Below are 17,033 nucleotides of genomic sequence, written 5' to 3'. Positions count from 1 at the left end.
TTCGATTTTGGAGTAAGGTTTTGCAGTATGAAAATGCCGCATGGGAGAATCCGTTCTCTTTGATTTCACAGCTAGCAATGACTGTTCTATGTCTACCGCATTCAAATGCAGAAGTGGAAAGAATATTCAGTTCTATGAACATTATAAAAACTAAACAACGTAACAGATTATCTTTAAAGACAATTAGTGCTTTGATCATATTGAGAGACCAGCTAAAGAAACAAAATAAAGATTGTGCATGTTTTGACATACTGTCAGACGTATTGGAGCTTACTGGAACGAACATAAGTTACTCTTTTGCGACAAAACCAGTCGAAATGCAACATCATCTTTTCAGCGACGTTTAACCCTCTACATCAACTACAGCTCTGTCAGAGCACGAAACAGAAGAGTTATTCGAACTTCTGAGTGACGACCATGAATAGCTCACATACCGGTATGTATATATTTTGTAACCTAATTTGAGCTCTTGCTATCTTTTGTTACAAATATAGCTGTATATTTCTAGTATATTTGACTACTGTGATTGAAACAACAATTTATGTGTTGCGTCAGTTATGATAACAGCGTATTTCATATGTATGTTGTTGCAAGCGAAACGTCATTCAATTAAGACAATATAGCAATTACGTTTGAGACAATTTTTATTAACATTTTATTACCCCCCCGCCCCCTGGCTTATTGCACCTTTCACAGGACGAAATTTTCAGTACACCCCTAGTAAAATCAGTTTCAGCGACTTTCTAGCGACTTTTGATATTGAATCTAGCGACTCGGGTTTTTTAAAGTTGGCAACACTGAGCATTTTATTTATCAAATGTTGATGCTACCTAACATGATCATAAAAGAAGTCATTGTTGACACAATGACAACGTCAGTTACGATTGTGGCGGCAACATTTCTATATTTGTACAGTGAACATTTGCAAACCGATAGAAAGAAAGTGGGTGGCTAGTTTTATTCGTGTTCCCTGTTACATCATATCCATGGCCGATGTGGAGAAACCCTTTTTGCACAAGAACTCACGAACAATGTGCAACGTTCGTAGGTGAATAATGGAATGTTATGATGTAAGGGATATTGAGATCGACCTCACCTTGACGTCACTGAGAAGGCTGTCCTCTGAGTTACTTTACGAATATTAGTGAGCATTCGTATCCTTTTACAATTTTCGTCGTGACGTTTAACGATAGCACAATTATTCCTGTTACAAAACCAGAGTTGCGGGGAGCATGGTGGACAAATGAGATTCATGTTTCTGTACCCCCTTTCCCTGGTAACAATTCCATGGAACACATCAGGGATATCGTCAAGCTGCAGCTTAGTGTTCACAAACCACTACCTCGTAATCCACGCCAATTGTATCATCAGTGAGTGGACTCCAGGTAGTAACGACAACTGACCATGTGACACAATCCACGACGAACTGATGGGTCAAAACTATTGTTACTTTCATACAGGCGGTCATAATATTCTTGCGGATCAGTACATGGGCAGCTTAGCGGAGCGGTCTAGGGCGCTGCATTCATGGACTGTGCGGCTGGTCCAGGCGGAGGTTTGAGTCCTCCTTCGGACATGGGTGTGTGTGTTTGTCCTTAGGATAATTTAGGTTAAGTAGTGTGTAAGTTTAGGGACTGATGACCTTACCAGTTAAGTCCCATAAGATTTCACACACATTTGAACATTTTTACATGGGCAGCGATCCGTTATAATATTGTCTTGCGGTCCATAACGGCTCATTCAGGTTTGCAGTTTTGTGAGCTGAGACCTGAGTTTTGCCTCAAATTCTCGACTTCTCTTGAGAAGTGAGTCCGTGAAGATTTTGGAAAATAAGTCAAATTCATGATAACGTGAAAAAACTATCTGGAGTTTTGACCCCTGCAATGAACATAGGAATATATACATATATTCACTGTAAATTTACGCTGTTGTTTGAATAAAAGTCATGTCAATAAAGCGCAAATTTTAAATAAAGTCGCTAATACTGGCAAGATAACCGGAAAAGTAAGGTAAGAAGTTAGGTCTAACTGTCACGTCGATAATGAGGTTATCAGAGCACAACTTCATATTGAGCACTGGAGGGGAAGAAAACTAGCCTTGACCTTCACAGAGGAAGCATTCTGGAATTTGCTCTAAACAATTTTATGGAACCACAGCAAATCTAAATTTGGATTGGAATTGGCTTGTAATCGTCTAATACGCGAATACAGTTGTTAAAAGCTGTACCAAAGGCTGCATAATATACAGGGTGTTTCAGAAGTGATGGTAAATACGCAGGGATATGACAGGAATGATGATTCGAAACAAGAAGTCAAGCAAACATGGGCTCTAAAACGAATACCTTAGGAGCTATGAGCAATTCTTGACCTTCGATACCGTGAAACAAATCTCTTCAACTGCAAGCTCTTTGCATTCCATATTTTGGGAAGTAGTAGTATGGACCAAAACGATAAAAAAAAAGGTCCAGTAAACATGTGCTCTAAAATGCTCACCTTAAGAGCTATGAGCACCTGTTCATCTTCACTACTTTGAAACACAGCTCTTCTCTTGAACAAAGGCTCATAACTTTTAAGGTACGCATTTCAGAGCACATGTTTACTGGGCTTCTTTCCTAATTTTGGTCCTTTCTACCACTTCCCAAATTATGGAAAACAATGAGCTTGCAGCAGGAGAGATGTATTTCACAATATCGAAGATCAAGAATTGCTCATAGCTCTTAAGGTATGCGTTTTAGAGTCCATGTTTATTTGGCTTTTTTTTTCGAATGATCATTCCTGTCATATCCCTGAATATTGAGCATTACTTCTCAAAACCCCGTATATTATGGAGCATTAAACTGTTATATTGACAATAAATAACTGACATAATATAGAAAAGTAAAGAGATGCACAAAGTATAGATGATAATACGTAGGTTATTGAAATTCGTCAGGTTAACACACTAAACCTCGCTATATCAGCAAGTGATGGATGTAGACGGAGCGTCGGTTATTAGTGACGAGTGAATCAAAGTCACAAAAGAACATTAAATGCAACTGTCATGTACATTATGATGGTCAGGAGCCTTTTCGGGAGAAGAAAGAAAAACAAACCGACCTGTTACCCAGCAGTCTGACGTTTTTCTATGGGGTCTTTACGTTGGATCACGAGGGTACAGACACATCATCTTTATGCCAGTAATCTGGCCATACAGTCATCCTTGGCTGTCTTTTTCGTTGTGATTAATTGATTCCCAAATACAAAGAACAGATCGTGTCAAAAGTTTTAAGGATATGGAGATGCAATGTATCCTGTGAAGGAATCCTGATTTCAAAATTAAATACCTTGAAAACTAAGATCGGCAGACGACTGCAACAAAAGACATGTTTATTGTGAAACGTGTAACAGTTGCACGCTGTGCAGCACGAACAGTATCAGGGTTGCATAGTTAAACGGTTACTCTGCAAATAGTCTTTGCAGTCACATCACAGTCTTTTCGAAACGTCCACCACTCACAGTACGGAGGTGGCGCAAACGAACAATGAAATTTGTCATCACATCCCGTAGTGTCTCAACGTAAATGGATCCTGTAGTGTCTCAACGTAAATGGATTCAGATGCCACACAGATCGCTGATTCAAGCTCGTCCTATTTAGTGGGACGCGTAGACAGTGTCTTTCAATGTATTGCACAGAAATTAGTCACAAGGAATCGGACCAGGCAAATATGGAAGTCAATCCATATCTGCGCATGTAATATTCCAACGCAATGATTTTATTCCCGATGCAGTCTTCAAAAAAGCGGAACACCTGGAAGTGTTAGTAGTATTGGAAGTACGAGCCATGGGGCACAGTAAGGTGACTCGCGGATTATAGTTGTAGATGTAGATGTTAATATTAAGTGTAGTTAAGGACAATAGGTCAGAGGATCCTGTACCCATACTGTATAACTTTCAAATTACCCTTGATAGCTATGAGAGGCACACACTATCTATACATGATGCTCACCCAAAGCAGGACTGACTCACCTCACTGCTGAATATGTGTGACTGCGCACTTGACGCACAAGTAATATAGCTGTGGAGGGACTGGTGCAGTCTGCCTTGTTGCTACATTTACGCCCTCCCCCTCCTCTCCACCTATGACGACATCACGATGACATGTTTGTTGCCATATTTCCTCTGTCCCCACTACTATAATCGTAAGCCAATTACCCAGTGTATAAAATTGTAGGACATGAAGAAAGTGGCTGGAAATTGAAAATAGCATAATTGTAGTAACTGTAAACTGAGGTGAAATCGAAAAGTCCAAGTTGAGAAATTGTCTACGTGTAAAATCCAAAATGGCCGAACTGAGACCAGCCACTATGACATCAGAATCCAAGACAGGTATTGTCAAAAAATCCAAGACGGCGATCCAAGATGGTGGACTTGGATGTACAGTGCAGTCCAATGACATCACAATCCAAGATGGCGATCCTTAATGGAGAACCTTACAATGTGCCTGCAGCCTGCGTGGTTGTCAGATTTCCTGGGTTTTCCCTAGCCCTATGATATCAGAGTCCAATATGGTGGACAAGAGGTACATAGATGCATGCTGTGTGGTTTCAGTTTGTTGTGTTTTACCTTTAGAAATCTATACTAAGTGTAAAATGGCAGGAAAGTAAGTAATGACATCTTAAGCAATCCATTGTACCTTCAGTAGCAGCAGCCATGCATCCATCGTCAACATTTTCGGTGGTGATATGTTGAAGTTTACATCTCAAGATGCAACACAATATATATATTTAAAGCGTCCAATAACTGTGATCCTGCATGGCTTGTATACCACAACATGAAACATGGCTCAGGAGGCAAAAAAAAAAAAAAAAAAAACAGTTTCTGTGTTTTTAAAATTGTGTCAGATGAGTGGCAGCTAAGCAAGCTGAGATCGTCAATAACTGGTGGCCAGCTCTGTCAAAAAGATAAATAAATAAATAAAATAAATGTGTGGAGCTATATACACCATATTTGAGATCGAAACATGTTTATACTTATTTACAATTCATTTCGTAACTGTTAACATAATGACAAATGTAGATGACAAAACAAGGCTTGTTATGAAAGAAGTTTTCAAGAGCATTCTTGTATCCAGCATTCTGAAGCGATGACTATGGCAGCTCAAGGCTCCACGCTTTCTCATGCATACAGGCCCAGCGACCATTAAATGTCGCCAGCATCGCAGACTGGCCGAGGCTAGTGGTTCAGTGTGGCAGCCAATGTATTGTTATGGGTAAGTGGCGCACTGAAACTGTGACTGCTACGTCAAGCTGTACTGCCTGAGGGTCGTTGTGGTATTCCTACGTAAGAATCTGTTTGACTCTATGGTACGAATCAACTACTACTACTATTACTTTTACTCTTGCATCTAGTTGGGAACCTATTTTTAATCTATGGTATGAATCAAGTGCTATTCCCTAACCCAATTCGGTATGGGACCTACTGGTTGAATTTATTGAATGAATATACTACTACAGCAACAACCACTTATATTCTACCAACAGCACAACACCAACCCCATGCCTTCATGAACTTTCATAATATATTTTCTCGTACACGAATCCGTATAACTGACTGTGATATAAAGCCCAAATCGTGCTACAGTTGTTTGGGAGCACTCACGTTGATGTCTTAGCCAATAAATTCGTTTGATCTGAATACATTTGGGATGATACTGGGTGTCAGTACTGTATCGGTGATGTATGGGCATAGTGCGAAAATGTGTGGAAACCTGGAAGAATCTGCTGTGGCACTGTTTGTCTAGAATGTTTGATCTGCCGACTATCCTTAAGCAATGATGAAGAGCTGCATCCCCCCTCTCCCCCGCTGTGTTAAAGAGATATTAATGGTGCTAACTAGTTGCCTACCTAGATCTCTGCCCAAAGACCCATGCTGATAACACTGTTTACAATGGAATTAATAAACGCTAATTTTTGCCCAGCATTTAATCAATAGGTGGAGGGGAATTACAAACTTTCATTAAATATGCAAAGGGCTGACTAACTATAAAATGAAATGCGGAGTAAAATAAATACTGGAGTTTATTAACAATAATTGATTTTCTTTAAACATCGTCAAATAATTGATTGAAAAACTTACTCCAGATGTAAACAAAAAAAAAAAAAAACCTGGAATGACCCGTTGCCGACAAAGTGTAAGAAACGGAAGCACGTGAAGATAAGTTCAGCTCCCTAACATATTAACCCTAGCATTACCAACGTATTTTTTGTTACATGTAATACCAACGGGGGGGCCTCAAAGGCCCATAAAGAATACCACAATTTATTTTATCATAAATCAAGTTTATTTACTTCTGATACCTCTAATAACAATTCAAAATGCTTAGACATTGTTTTTGTATACTGGATAATAAAAAATGTTATTATAATAGGAATAAAATGAACAAATCACGAGATTCAGTTTATATATTTTTTGGAATAATGTTTCAAAATAGTGTTTTCTTATAAAAACGACTTTTTTAATTCGATACACTACATGAAGCAAACAAAATTTACTGTCTCATTCTGCAACGCATTTTTCACACAACACTGTCTTCCTGCAGTGTTTCCCACAGACGTGTTTGTGGCACTGAGAGCAGGTAACAGTTGACTTTCCCAGCTTGTTGTACTTGATCTTTTTAGATGCAGCTTCTTGGCAGCATAGGTGGCACCGTCCACGTGTTCCTGGTTCTGCTGTTGAGGATGATGGTTCTACAGAGCAGCTGAGCTTCCGTTGTGTGATGCTTTCCATTGCCATTATTACTGGGTTCTGGAGTCCATACAAATTTTGTGCCCGTTTATCTACTTGAGATCTTATTAGTTCGAGACCTAAGTTAGTGATAAAAACTCTTCTGCGGTTTAGCAAATTCTTTTTCCAATTCGGAAAGTTGAGGAGGAGGAGTGAATATGCATTTATTGCTGCTATGTCAATGAGTGTGTAGAAGAGGGACAAAGGCCATCTTCTTGTTCCTCTCTTTGTGCTGTAGTCTCTTGCCATCTGGTCTATGGTGTCCACGCCTCCCTTTGTAGAATTATAAAAAAGATTTATGTTAGTCTTTTTTGAGTCTTCATTCAACACCCCTTCTGAGTGATAAGTTGAAAGCATCAACAGCAGTCGTTTTGGCTTCTCGCGGACTAGCGTTGATGCAAGAGTAACTGGTGGCCTCTGTGTCTGAGGGTCAGTATAAGCAAAGATGGAAGAGTGTAAACTGCGGCCAGTTGTAGTCTTCAGCTCTTCAGGTATGTGTCGTCTGTTAGACTGTAGGGTGCCAACAAGTGTGAGGTGAAAATCATTCCATAGAGTCTCAGCAAGCTCCACTGAAGTATAGTACCGATCTGTGGTAACATTACGGCCTGATTTTTCAATAGGTTTTATTAGTCTCTTTACAATTTCCATCGGTCCATTTGAATGCTGTGTATTTCCTGACTTGCCTGTATAGATGTCCATGCTGATCACATATCTAGTCTCAGAATCAGACAGCATTCGAATTAGAATGCCGTATTTTCCAGGTTTTTCTTTTAGAAAAACCTTGAATGGACAGCGCCCACGGAACAAGGACAACATCTCATCCACTGTTGTATGTAGACCAGGAATGAAATACAATGGAAGTGAAGAATTGAAGCTTTCAAAAATTTCCCTCATTGGAGCAAACTTGTCAGTCTGGCGACGAATTTCTCTTGTGTTCTTATCATCAAACCTCAATATTTTAGTCAATTCGAAAAATCGGGTCCGACTCATTGATCCATAGTACACTTGTCGGCCCTGAAGCAAAGACCATAAATCTTGGACAGGTATCTTATTGTCATGATTTGAACCCATGATTAGCAAGAGTCCTATATAACAAAATAACTCATCTTCATCTGTGTGCTGAATACCTAGTCGAGAAGCCTCTTCATTTGAGTGTAGTTTTATTAGATTCATAATTTGAGGTGTAAAAAAGAGCTCTATAGCCTCTTTCGGAGACGCAATTCTTCCTTGTTGTCCTAGCCCCATTCTTTCTCGCACCATATTTTGTACAGAACGCCGATATTGTCGAGATGGCTTCGTAATATACTCTCGTCCACTTTTTGCAATGAATTTATCACATTCCGTATCATTATCATCTGGTGGATTGGCTTCAACCTCATCTTCATTCTCAGACGATGAATCAGTTCTAATTTCTTCCACATCATCATCCACTTCACTTTCCTCTAAATCTGATTCGTTCAAAACTTCTTCTAGCACTCTTTCAATGGAACTATCACGTAAACGATGTCTACTCATGTTGCTGGTTCAACAGCAGCAGAAACACTGAAAATAACAATGGTCCGCTTCATAATAATATGTCTGAAGGCAACAATGCCAAAATTCGTTTCATGGTAAGAATTTGAAACGAGAGACTCAACCTCGTAAATCTTTCCTTGCTATTACCAACGGGTGGGCTTCTAAGGCCCACAGAGAATTAAATCAAGTAAATGAATTTTAATTACATTTTTAGTCCGAAATTCTGTAATGACTCAATAGTATATTCAATAACGAACAATTACCTTTGCTTTCAAGTTCATATATCAAAGGGTGTGGATACAACATAGAAAAACTGAGTCAGTGGGCCTACGAGGCCCCCCCGTTGGTAATGCTAGGGTTAAAAGTCAACTGACCAAAATCCACGACTCGACATGCCCGGAGTAGAAGTGAAGTTTTTGTGCAGCTGTGTCTACCCGAATGCCCAAGTTGAACCTAACCATGAAATTATGGAGGGTTCTTAAATTCATTGTGACCCTATATTGCCGGTGCTGTCCGTAAATCTCACTGTCATTGAAGCGTGAATGTGCTGGTTGCTGGTGGTATCGATGGTGTCTGTATGCGCATAGCTGCTGCATCGTCCTCAGACGAGGCCCGTACCAGAGGTCTGCTGACCAAAGGTTCCACCTGAGGCCTTCTGACTAAAATATGTCCTTACTGACAAGGGAATGGTTCAATCTGACGTGTTGAAGTCTTCCGTAAAATTTTTCGCACATGGATAATACACGGAAAGTAATGCACTGTCAAAATTTTACTTGCTAAGGCGCATTGCAAGTATTTAAAAAAAAATCTTAAACTTACTTATTTTTGCAGCACAAAGATAGCTTATAATCGCGGTTTGTACAGCGAGTAAGCAGACGAAGCCGAGACAAGAAGACGTAGCGCCGTATAGCGCGAAGTCTAAACGGCACACCGACGAATTTTAAGCACTTAAACCAAACCAGAAATGTCTGAACGCATTGATTTTTGAATAACTTGCAATTCATATCGACAGCTAAACTGTTGCAAATTTTCTTACAGAAGTGACTAGCAAAGGAAAGAAAATCAAGGCCGCGTACGCATTACGTTACACAAAAGTTTCATCAATCGGAACTTTAATTTTTTGACATTAAATATGTTATAACAACCGCTGTAGCACAGCTCTTATGATAATTTTTGAATAGTGTGGATTTTGCTAACAATGTAACAGTTCTTTGTTTATTCTACGTGTATATGTAGAGTTGACTGTAACAGTTCCTTGTGGCCGGCCGGAGTGGCCGAGCGGTTCTAGGCGCTTCAGTCTGGAACCGCGCGACCGCTACGGTCGCAGGTTCGGATCCTGCCTCGGGCATGGATGTGTGTGATGTCCTTAGGTTAGTTAGGTTTAATTAGTTCTAAGTTCTAGGGAACTGCTGACCTCCGATGTTAAGTCTCATAGTGCTCAGAGTCATTTGAACCATTTTGAACAGTTCCTTGTTTATTCCCTGTGGTTGTCACAAAAATGCAAAGTGTCTGTTTGATGCAGAAAACAAACATATTCGTCACACCATGTGCATTTGATAAAACGAAAATTAATGCATTAAGGCACTTCACAGTAATAATTAGTTTTATTTAGAAAGAACTGGAATGGGGTAAGAAATGGTCGTGCCCGTTTTTCCACATATTGTGTTGTGCACTGGGAATACTTGATCAAATTTGTAAAATGTGGTAACGCAAACTGTCAATGCAGAAATGACTGAACTTTAACAATGTCTGATCCACTGATAAACCAAAGATGACATAGAGCTAACGAAAATAATATTGCCCAACAATTTGTTGAAAAATGCTTTAGACAGTTGAAAAACATTTTTATCGAGTTCTTAAAGAGGAAATGTGAGAAGCTAGGGGACTGGGTGGGCTTTTAAGTTAGAGGGTCTCAGGAAACTACAGAAAGGGCTTCTGTCCAAACGGGTGCATGGCAAACACAGGACGAGGGCAGGCCTAGTAAGAATCGATATTGTAATTGTTAATTGTTGCAGCTGTGTTAGGAAAGAACCAGCGCTCCAAGCCCTAATAGAAAGCGTTGAAGCTCGTATTATTATACTGTATTTAATCTATGTTTTCTGAACACGGTCAAGTCCTTCGTAAAAATTTTGGCTGAACTTATCTCCGGCTTTAGCCAACTTCCAGTATTCATTTCTCTCTCAGTACTCCTCTTTTGGATCTTTTAGAAGTTAATTTCTACACGAAATTACTGATGTCGTTGCAGCATAGATTGATCTACTGTATGTATGCATTGTAAACTAAGCCGACAAAAGTTCTGGGGTACCTCCTAATATCGTGTCGGACCTCCTCTTGTTCGACGTGGTGCAGCAACTCGACGTGATGTGGACTCAACAAGCCGCCGGAAATCCCCTGGAGGAATACTGAGTCATGCTGTCTCTATAGCCATCCATAATTGCGAAAGCGTTACTGGTGCACAAACTGATCTCTCAGGTACGTCCTATGAATGTTCGATGGGATTCATATCGGCCGATCTGGGTGGCCAAATCCTTCGCTCGAATTCTCCAGAATGGTCTTCAAACCAATCGAGATCAGTTGCGGCCGGTGTCATGCTTTACTGTCGTCGATAAAAGTTCCTTCGTTTTTTGGGAACATAAAGTCCATAAATGACTGCAAATGCTCTCCAAGTAGCCGAACATAACAATTTACAGTCAATGATCGGTTCAACTGGACCAGAAGACCCAGCCCATTCCATGTAAACACAACCTATACCATTATGGAGCCTCTACCAGTTTCCGCAGTGCCTTTTTAACAATTTGGGTCCATGGCTTCGTGGTGTCTGCACCGCTCTCAAACTTTAGCATCAGCTTTTACCTACTGAAATCGGGGCTCATGAGACCAGGCAACAGTTTTCCAGTCGTCTAGGTTTTTGTCCGTATCCGCCCCCAATGGTCCCGTCGATTAATATCAACTATTATCCTTGCAATGTTCAGGTCCATTACGGTCCGTTAGGGCCTTGCATCACCAGCAGGGCTACCAACGCGCTTTGCAAATAATTTCTATGGGACCATTGGGGGAGGGTACACAGAAAACACGTTTGGAATCTAGTAGTTGCAGTAGCGCGAAACAATTCGCGTCCACAATGTACAAAAGGCTTCTTTAAAAGCTGACAATGAAAACGATTATACTTCCATTTCCGTGTTCGTAGTACGCTACTGCAAAAGTTTTGTAGAAGACCCACTGTAATCGCTGTATGAGAATTAAGACGCCAGATACCGTACCAAGCAGCGTACTTTTAGCAAATAAAAACGAATATGCTTCGACCCAGAATCGAATCATCGCCCTCCTGCATGCCAACCCAAAACACTATTTACTACACCAACTGCACAACACCACCAGATCGGCTGACAGAGGTAGTTCCCGTATATGTGATCACAGTGCTCCCAGATTGCCAACATTTAACGTTCATTTACTGCCGAAATACGAGCAGGGCGAAATATTGTGACAGACATTTCTTTGTATTGCTAGTATGTGAGGAATCGCGCTGCGAAGTCCCGAGTGAGCGAATTTTTCTTCGTCCTCCGTGTGCATATCTCTATCCCATGACTGTCGTTTCCTCAGTGTAGAGTGTATGTCCATTTTCTCTTCTTTTGTTTTGGATAGTTGTTTTTCTTCATTACGGTTTAGCCCCAGCCTGATGTTTGCGTACCTTCATTCCAAATCTTTCTGCCTCGCTTTTCATTTTGCTAACCAAGCGTTTTCCGAACACTGTGTGGTCAAAGTATGTACGGAGATGGTTTTAGATGAACACGTCTCAGCGTCAGATGCAGTTTCTTTTTCATCTCATTTCAAATCGCATCTACATAGCATACAAGCCACCATGGCATATAGTGGGTGCCTCGCAGCACTAATAATTATTTCCTTTCCTATTCCACTCTTAAATAGATTGATGGGAGTACAACGATGTGCATCCTTTTGAACCCTCATTTCTGCTGTCTTTGCAATCATTACAAGAAATGTACATTTGTGGCAGTAAATCTGACATGTTTTCGCATTTCAGTACAAACGATGAAATGCCCTGACCTATGGTCTTAGTTCTCCTCCTTCCTAGCACAGTCGGTGTCTGACGCTGTTGTGTCGTTAGAGCCTGTGTAAAACATAGCAAACCATCGAGTAACGATACCTTAGCGAGAGGAAAAACGGTATATGCTTCTGTAAGAACTCCAACGATTTCTGTTGCTTTTGAGATCCTTACGTGAGAAACTCGTGTATGTTAATTGCTGAAAATCGTTCTGCAGTCACAAATGTAAGTTGTCTAAGTTTTTCAATATTGTTTGAAGAAAAGAACTCCTGCAAGCCTTTTAACTGTTTTGGTGTCTTCCTTTTGTCTGAGTGACTCGCTCAAAGCCCATTGCTTTATATTTTTTGCTGTAAAATATGCTGTCTTGAGCGTTACGTTGTGTCATTATACATCTTTCTCTTTTTCTTTCCTTTTTTTAAAAAAAAAAAACATTTGAAGCCATGTACCTAAAGAAACCTACCAAGGGCCGTGTCACGAAAAATCAACTAGGTATTGCGTGTGAAAGGTAAGTACGGCAAAAATTTGGTGTCATCAGCCGGCCAAGAGGGCTACTAGACGTTAGTTACATCATCATCTGCAGGCAGCACGGAGAAGCGTGTGGCCCTATGACAGTACAGCTTGAGGTGACGTGGTGGTCGCTGTCTCAGCGCCTCAACACGCCGCAGTGTCCGAGCGGTTCTAGGCGCTTCAGTCCAGAACCGTGCTCCTGCTACGGTCGCAGGTTCAAACCCTGCCTCCGGCATGGATGTGTGTGATGTCCTTAGGTCAGTTAGGTTTAAGTAGTTCTAGATATAGGGGACTGATGACCTCAGATGTTAAGTCCCATAGTGCTTAGGGCCATTTGAACCATTTGTCTCAGCGCACCGGATGCCTACAACAGCACATTGACTGACACACTGGGCCACTAGCCTCAATCAATCTGCAATGCTGGTGGTATCTAGCGATCGCTGAACCTGTAGGCGTGAGGCATGTGTGGAGCCTTGAGCTCCCATAGTATTCATCTCAAAATGCCGGATATAAGAACCCTCTTGCAAACTTTTTTCATAATATGCATTGTTTTCAAATGTTCGAATGTCTCTAAGGACTATGGGACTTAACATCTGAGGTCATCAGTCCCCTAGACTTAGAACTACTTAAACCTAACGACATCAAACACATCCATGCCCGAGGCAGGATTCGAACCTGCGACCGTAGCAAAAAGCGCGATTCCGGACTGAAGTGCCTAGAACCGCTCGGTCACCTCTGCCGTCATGCATTGTTTTCCTGTCATCCTCATTTACCAGTATTTTGTTGACGGTCGTGACTTGATTGTAAATAGGTATAAGCGTGTTTTGCTCTCAAACGTGGTGTATATATGAATTTAAGCATTTTTGATGGCGAGGGCGGTTATCGCTGAGCTCAGTTTGTTTAGCTGTCACTAATCCCACATAACAACTTCTTTGTGATGCATTTTAAAGACATGGAGACATAACTTTTTTCTTGCCTCGTAAGCCATCGCACATGTTTCAGCATACTAGCTGTGCGGCATCTCTGTTATTAGATGCTTTAAATAAATACACTGCGTTAGGCTTTGGAATGTTAGTTTCAACATATCACTTCCAAATATGTTGACAATGTATCCACTGCTACTGCACTGCTGAAGATGTCGATGTGTTTCGGGATGGATTGAGTCAGTTACAATACCTAATGTTGAATTTCCCGCTATTTTGCAGTTAGGTTAGGTTTCTAAATTTATGAGTAGAACACAAAAAACTGACAACCATGAAGCATGCATCCATATACATCCAGTCCATCATATTGGACGCCCGGGTTCCCGGGTTCGATTCCCGGCGGGGTCAGGGATTTTCTCTGCCTCGTGAGGGCTGGGTGTTGTGTGCTGTCCTTAGGTTAGTTAGGTTTAAGTAGTTCTAAGTTCTAGGGGACTGATGACCAGAGATGTTAAGTCCCATAGTGCTCAGAGCCATTTGAACCATCATATTGGACTCTATCATAATACGGCTAGGAAAAACTCAGGAAATCAGACAACGACGCAAGCTGGACCCACATTTTAAGGTTCTCCATCTTGGATTATGGCGTCATAGGACTGTGCCCTTATTCTCCAGGACTGGCCTCTTCGATATTTTGAATTTATCACGGATTCGAAAATTGCCCATCTTTGATTCTGACATCATAGAGGCTGGCGTCTTGGTATTTATACTTAGGTCAAATTGATCATGTGGAGATACTTGCTTACTATCCAGATCGATAATGTCCTCCCAGTTACTTCTAAAAAGGCGGCATACATGTTTGTTGAAATGTTCTCTGGGTCTGTACAAGTGACAATTTGTAGGTAACGGTCATCAGGTGATGGTGCTGATCATGAGTGACCACTACTAGACACAGATCAATGTTATGTGTCTTAGATAAGCATGTGAGTATTCGAATGACAGTTTAAATTTGAAAATACTCTTGAAAGTATGTTGACAGATTGAACAGTGTGCACAAGTCGTATTGTCCCGTTAATGACTGGATACACAGCGTAATCTACTTAAATGTACAGTGAATGTAAATTTACTGTTACGTTCATTAAAAAGGAGGCTGCCTGTAGAAGTGAAGTCCCGTGGTCCAGTAACTACAGCGAATTAAGTTTCCTGTGTATAAAAAAAAGGATTTGTGCAAGTCATGAAGGTGTTGAAAAACTTTGTTTGAGGTGTTTGCATAAGCAACTTATAGTTTTGTTTCCATGAACGAAGGAAAAATTACGAAAACTTTAATGACTCATCACAAAAGTAGGGCATTATGTTACTAAATGAATGCTGCAGCAAGCGTGAGGAGAACTGGAAGGGAAAGAAGTGTTACTGCAACTCCCTTGAGGTCTGCTCTATACAAAAGGCCTGGCATGCATAAGTGGCGAACAATCAGGTATGTGCTTCTCAGAGCTTGTCACTCAAGAGAGCCTTCTAGTTAACACGTGAATGTGTTCTTTGGACTGCTGGTGAATGGGTACTGTTCTATTCATGGTTGAGACTCGTTTACTTTTCAAAGGGACAGCAGACATTGTTTTTGATGTGGCACAAAGATGCAAACTATTATCTTGTGTAAATCTGTTACAGATCCTCGATGATGCTCAAGATAGATCGGGACAGTTGTTTAAGCTCTTTTGCACGTATTAAAGTTTTCCTGTTGCGCATACTTGTAAAAATTACTCCAAATGCTTCAACCTGTTTAGGGTCCTGCGCTTTGTGTAGTTCTGTTGGCGATCTGTTGTTATGCGATCTTTTTGCACTCATCTCTACTCTTGTAACATTTCATTTAGAGGCATTCGTCCACATTCCGTTCATTTCGTGCTTACATCTATATTTCGTTTAGCGCTTGTCTTTTTATGTCGCTCTACGTATCTGAGTAATGTCATTACCGCTCTCTGCGTACCCATTTTTGTGTGTTACCACGACTGACTTCTATGCATTAAAGCTGAGAATAACGGTGTTTTATCAAATTTTAGCAGTGTTTTTCTCCTACATCTACATGATTATTCTACAATTCAGAATTAAGCACCTGACAGAGGGTTCATCGAACTACTTTTAAGCTATTTCTCTACCGCACTAAAGACGAGCGCACGGAAAAAACGAACACTTCAAACTTTCCGTGCGACCTCTAATTTCCCTTATTTTATTATTGTGACCATTTCTCCCTCTGTAGAAGAGCGCCACAAAAATATTATCGCATTCAGAGGAGAAAGTTGGTGATTGAAATTTCATTAGAAGACCCTACCGCAACGAAGGACGCCTTTGTTTTAACGATTGCCAACCCAATTCGTGTTTAGTTTCCTTGGCGTCTCTCCCCGGTTTCGCTATAATGCAAAACGAGCTGTCCTTCTTAGAACTTTTTCGGTGTCATCCGTCAATCCTATCCGATGCAGACATCACACCGCGCAGCAAATGCTCCAGAAGAGGACGCACAGGCTTAGTATAGGGAGTCTCTTTAATAAACCTCTTGCATTCTCTAAGTGTTCTTCCAATAAATGGTAGTCTTTGGCTCCCTTTCCCCACAACATTGTTTATGTCATCATTCCAAGTTATCCGTAATTGTAATCCCTATGTATTTAGTTGAATTCACAGGCTTTAGATTTGTGGGTGACTTGTAACATTTGTCATTATTTAGAGTCAGTTTCAAGTTTCTGTACCGTTCGGATATATTGTCTAAATCATTTATCAATTGGTTTTGATCATCTGATGACTTTACAAGTCGATAAATAACAGCATCATCTGCCAACAATCTAACAGTGCTGCTCGTGTTGTCTCCTACACGGTAAATCGTTTATACACATCAGGAACAGCAGAGGGTCTATAACACTTTCTTCGGGAAAACCAGATATTATTTCTGTTTTACTCAATGACTTTTCATCAGTTACTACGAGCTGTGATCTTTCTGACAAGAAATGATGAATCCAGTCGCACTGCTCAGACTATACTCCATGGGCAAGCAATTTGATTCGGAGTTACTTGTAAGGAACGGTGTGAAAAACTTCCTGGAAAGCTAAAAATATGGATCAATTTGAAATCCCCTGTCAATAGCACTCATTCCTTCTTGAGAATAAAGAACTGTTCAACAAGAATTATATTTTCTGAATCCGACTTGGCGAGTCGTTAATAAATTGTTTTCTTCGACGTATTTGATACTGCTCGAAAACAGTGTATGTTCCGAAATACTACTGCAAA

Source organism: Schistocerca americana, chromosome 3 (assembly GCF_021461395.2).
Source record: "Schistocerca americana isolate TAMUIC-IGC-003095 chromosome 3, iqSchAmer2.1, whole genome shotgun sequence".
Lineage (NCBI taxonomy): Eukaryota > Metazoa > Arthropoda > Insecta > Orthoptera > Acrididae > Schistocerca > Schistocerca americana.
Note: the sequence above shows the minus strand (reverse complement) of the source record.